The following is a 6,000-nucleotide window of genomic DNA, read 5'->3' as shown; positions in this document are numbered from 1 at the left end:
AATAAACTAAGAAAAAGTTGTTACTGTTTAATTTGCAAACTAAGAAAGAAAAGTTCTCAAATGAATTTTAAAAACTGTCTCTACAAGTTTGAGTAATATTTTGGTTTCAATCAAACAGCTAGACTGGGTTATTATTTTTTGTTTGAAATAGAAGAGAAACAAAAGTGAATACCCATTGTCAATAGAACAGTCACCACCAAGACGAAAACTATAAAAGTCAAAGGAAAAACGCAAAACGACGCCTTGGATTTTAATATTTGAAGATGAAAGGTTGAGGCAAATCCAAAGATGCTCAGGTGAGTAACAGATACAGATTTAGATTTAGATTTAGATTCAGATTAGTTCATTGCCATATACACTTGGGTGTAATAAAATTCATTGTTCGCATGGAGCTCATAGTGTAAGCAGTATACAGGATAACAATGCAACAATATTTACAATGTCAGTAGAATGGTGCGAAGATTGTAATGCAATCTGAAGCACTGCAAGGACAAAAAACTAAAGTGCAATAACATAATGACCAAATGAGATAGAATTGAGAGTTAAAGTATAGGGAAGGGGGTGTGAAAGAGGTGATTGGTTCACCAGTCCGATCGTAGTAAGGAAGAAGCTGTTCTTGAGTCAGGATGTCTGGGCTTTCAACCTCGTGTTTTCTCCTGGAATGTAGAGAGAAAAAAATAGTTTTTTTGGTTTTAGGTACTTTTGACTGCAGATTCAGACAGTCAAGAGAAGGGCAGTTGCCAAACCAGACTGAGTTGCATCCTGTCAGAATACTTTCTACAGCCTAACTGCAGAGGTTCAAGAGAATCCTTGTGGACACACAAATCTTCCCATACACCTAAGAAGGTAAACACACTGATATGTTTCCTTGATCACTGCATCAAACTGAAGGGACCAGGATAGATTGCTGTTGATATGGATGCCTAGAAACCTGAAGCTGTTGAACACAGCCTGCTTCCCCATATCCAATATCCAGGAACGAAGGAGATCATGAAACGTGATCGACACTGCCCCGTTCATCACTGGTACTGAGTTCCCCACAATCAAAGGAATCTATAGGAGATGCTTCATCAAAAAGGCAGGCAGCCAGCATCATCTATGACCCATGTCACCCAGGCCACACTTTCATGTCACTCTTGCCATCAAGAAGAAGTTATAGGAGTCTGAAAATCTTGACCCCCCCCCCCCGGTTTAGGAACAGCTTCTTCCCAACAATCATCAGACTATTAAACACTACAAACACAAACTACATTTTGAACCACAAACCGTCTTGATTGCACTAGGGACTTCCGGTTTTTGTTTTATTTTTTACTATATTGGAGTTTAATATTTATTGACCATTTTTTGCCTGTTTATTATGTTATCAATTGAATATTGTGTTCACAAACCTGTTCTGCCGCTCCAAGTAAGAATTCCATTGTTCTGTTTCAGTGCATGTGACAAAGAAACAGTCTTTACACTTGACTCTCGTGATCTCTGCAACGGCTCCTTTGATGAGGATAGGGTTGTGCCCATGCCCTCACCTCCTTCTTAAATCAACAACCAACTCTCTCATCTTGCTGATGTTTAGAGCTCGATAATTTTTCTTATAGCTTGACACTTAGGAACGTTAGGAAATAATAAATTAGAGGAAGTCTCTATGAAACAGGTTCTAATGTAAATTAATTTATTAATCCACATCTATATAGATGTATTCATTAAAAAAACAATTGTTAAGCAATCTGTAAATAATTGCCAAAATAGATAATATTATATTAATTTTTTTAAAGTTTTATTTTTAATTTGTACAAATGTTTTTAATTATTAATCATCTCTGGTAATATCTTCCTTGAAAGTTAGTATCAATATCAATACCAATACTGCCGAATCAATGTTTGAGAAAAGAGAGAAATATCAACCCTGACAGCTTGTTGAACTGTTTTGAACACGATTTCTATGTCTCATTATCTGTTTTGAATTGGCTTACCATAATATTGAATTTGTGAAAAATTGAACTTACATATTATTGTACTTTTGAACTTTCACCCTGATCTGTTATTCCATTTTAGTCTTCAAAATGATTCAGAATATTTCGGCCTTTCCTGGCTGACTGTGTGTTTCAGCAGAAACTCAAAAGTGTGTAATGGAATGGCAAAAAATCTTTTCCTTCTAATAGCCAGATTTTAAAGTTGGCAAATTATATACATCGACTTCATGACTCACTCAATTGGAATTAAAAAAATTGATATGCTTTATCACAGAGACTTCCTGTATGTTAAGATAAGGTTGTTCTGACTTCCATACCCAACTTAGACTTCATGTATGGTGATGCAATGGGATTAACAGGCAAGTTTTTACAGCAAGGAAAATGTTATACCAATGCATCAGGGCAGACCTTGCATTACATTCTGGTTCCAGTAGCGGAATTCCACATTAGTGGAAATAGATGAAGGTGGTAAAATACAAGTTTAGCTATCAATAATTATTTTTAAAGAACAGCAAGCACAACAAATCTGTTGATATTATTCTTTTATACCAAAGCTAATTAAATTCTGATATGTAGAACTAAAAAATAAGGAGTCTTTCCTTCACTGAGCATTAGAGCTTTAGCTTAATTAAGGCATAAATGATTTTGCTTATACTATAAACGTTACATTTTCAAACTCCATTAGTTTTGCAGAATGCTGACAATAAAATGTAGTTAAGGTTTTCTGAGTATATAAGCACAACTAGGGTCAATGAGATTGAATATGATGGATGTGCTCAGAAATCTGTGAATTCGGGACAAATACACTCAAATTGTAACCCAATTTGTTTGGAACTATCTGGAAGTGACTATCTGGAAGTGACTAGAAATGAAAGTTCTGTAAGTGGGTGGTTGTCTGGAAATAAGAGTCGGCATTCTTCTCAATCCTGGCATGGAAATGTGATATTCTAGGAATTTTATTTCATTTCTTTTTGTACCCTGAGAAATAGTCATCATACAAAAATTGCACTCATTTAAAGGCAATGATAATGGTAGAAACATTTTATAATCAGCTATGTTTTTATAAATTGTAAAGAAAGATGCCAATTTGTAAATTATGACCGATGGAAATGTTTGATTGAAAATACATATGTAAGAAATTATATAAAGAGCACTCAGTGGGGAACCACTTAGAGAGTGTGTGCAGGCAGTTTCAGGTTAATATGCAGTAAAATATCTTGTAAAACGGCTTTTATGCTGGGGGTTTATATTCATTTATGGTACTCAAAGAAACAAGCTTATTAATGTCTGAGATATTCCATACACTGGTATTCTGGAGTTTAACTGGGGAACTGCCATTTGGTGTTGTACTCAAATTTGTTCACCCCTCTTAGCACATTTAATGACTTTAAAGATAACATGTCTACTGAGATATAACATAAGCTTACTTTTATATACTATCTTTAACATAGTCAAATCTCCAAGGTTGACTTACATCAAAGTGGTTGATATGAAAATAATTGATCATATGCAATAATTACTGTAAGAATATTGGAAATAAATTACCAAAAAATCCATTGACATTTATCTGTTATATTATTGGTAGATTCCCCTGTAGTCCTCATCTTCTGATCTGATCAATTACATGATATACTGGAATCAAAAACAATCCTATAAACCCTAAATGTTTCCCAGTTTTCTATCTAAAGCTAGTAGCAGTCAACAAAGAACTAAAAGGATATTTATACTACTATTAGTAATAAAAAAATATTGGAAACGCTGAAACAGGTCAGGCAGCATCTGATGAGGGATGTGTTGCAGGTCAGCTACCCAATTTTAATTCTCTAAAACTGCCATTACTTTATTCCTCGAGTAGATTAAAGCCAGCATAGTAACACAATGATATCGGCCTTGTGTTAAAACTTGCTTTATGCCTGTGCTAACTTTCACGGTTTGAAAGCTAGTACCCTGACTAATTATGTGGTCTGTATGACTATCATAGTTTCATGAGTTGCATTTGTTTTTGTTTACTATGATAATGTTTATAGGTGAAGGAGGATTTTCAATGTGAATTTGTAGAAACTTGTAAACAATGCAAAATTTGAGCTGTTTTTAAGTCAAATGATGTTTGGAGAAAAATGGATCAATTAAATTATGGAATATGTATGGTTTAATAACATGTTGCAACTTAATTTAACAGAAAGATTTTGATGAAGATAGAAAATATAATTGATCAGAGAAAGATTACATAATTCTGTGGATTATTCCAATGCAAACTTCCCATATGTATCATAGCAACAGTGTTAAATTAGAAATTAATTATTGAGAAATAGATCGGTGACTTAAATTATTGAAACCATCTTGGTGCAAAGAAAACAAACTTATCTTGACACCTACTTATTTGTGTGAATATTTTGTGTGTGTATCCTAAGGTTCTACGGTAGTTTTGTAGCAGCAGAATGTGTCAGCATGTTCAATGAAACATGAGCTCTATCGAATTTTACCTCAAGGCTGGCCTAAATTTGTTGGAGCCTAACAAGCAGACAGAGTCTTCAAACAAACTGATGGAGCAACTCAGCAGGGGGGGCACAGTGGTGCAGAGTTGGAGTTGCTACCTTACAGTACCAGAGACCCAAGTTCAACATACAAACTCCGTCCAGACAGCACCCGTAATCAGGGTCAAACTTGGGTCTCTGGGGGGGGGGCGTGTCCAATGCTTGGCTGAGTAGACATAACTTTTCAGCACTCCCGAAAACAAAGCCCTAAACTGCTAAAAAAAGATGAACTAAAGGAATCAAGTACTTTAAACTAAATCAGAAAGTATACAGAACGTACGGATGCCTTCCAAGAAAGTAAAAGGAGGAGTACAACTGCCACAGAAGCAAGCAAAGGAATCAAGAAAAAAAATCGAAGGTAGGCCCACAGCTCTGATGGAGCAGGGGACTAGATTTGGTGACCCCTCGGCAGGCGGTGAGTCTGGGGAGGGCTCCGGTATGAAGCTGGAGTCTACTACTCCCAGCAAGCGCTCTTTGACTCGGGTCAAAATACGAGGGAGTCGCCGTGAGTTACCAAAAAGGCCCACTGTTTGCCGAGAGGCTGCTGATGTTGTGTCTGGAGTTTCGGACTCGAGTGACAATGAGGTAACCGGAGACCCCACTAGCAGTGGAAGTGGAAATGAGGAAGAAGAAGAAAAGCAAGAAAAGCAAGAAGATACAGAGACTAATATGAAAATGATGCTTCAAGAAATTATTAACAGGCTTAAGAAAATTGAAGGAGATAACAAATTAATGAGGAGAGATAACAAGAAATTTCGTAAGACTTTGAAAAAAATGGAGGAGAAATTTCAAACAGTGACAAATAAAGTGGATAATATGCAAATGGAAAATGAAATGTTAAAATCTAGAGTGGAAAAAAATGAAGACAGTATTACTGCAGCAGCAATTGAAAGCAAAAAGACGGCGGAGAAGTTGGATGCCTTGGAAAACTATAGCAGGAGAAATAATGTTTAAATTGTTGGTTTGCCAGAGGGAGTGGAGGGAGAAGACGCAATTAACTTTTTTCAAGATTGGATAGTGACCACTCTGGGAATAGATAAACAAGGTCGGATGGAAATAGAAAGAGCACATAGGGCTCTAAGACCGAAACCCTCGGCTAATCAAAAGCCAAGATCTGTGTTGGTTAAATTTTAAAGATACCAAGATCGAGAATTGGTTTTCAAAACAGTCGGGAATAATATAAGAGAGGGAAAACCAATAGAACATGAAGGCACTAAAATAATCTTTTACCCAGGCATCAGTAATGCCTTGTTGAGCAGAAAAAAAGAATTTAATAAGGCCAAAAATATTCTATGGAAGAAAGGCTATAAGTTTACTTTACTGCATCCGGCTACTTTGAAGATTATGATCAACACTGGAGAAAATAATTTTTTTAAAGACTTTGTCAAAGCAGAAGAGTATGCGGAAGAATTGCCATCGAGAAATGCTTAAGAAGATTCATGAATGATTGATTATTAATAATGTCTGTATACTATAGAGGGGATTAACTGTATTAAGGAT

The sequence above is a fragment of the Rhinoraja longicauda genome, chromosome 1, assembly GCF_053455715.1.
Source record: "Rhinoraja longicauda isolate Sanriku21f chromosome 1, sRhiLon1.1, whole genome shotgun sequence".
NCBI classification, from domain to species: Eukaryota; Metazoa; Chordata; class Chondrichthyes; order Rajiformes; family Arhynchobatidae; genus Rhinoraja; species Rhinoraja longicauda.
The sequence above is the reverse complement of the archived record's forward strand: the minus strand, read 5'-3'. Positions refer to the sequence as shown.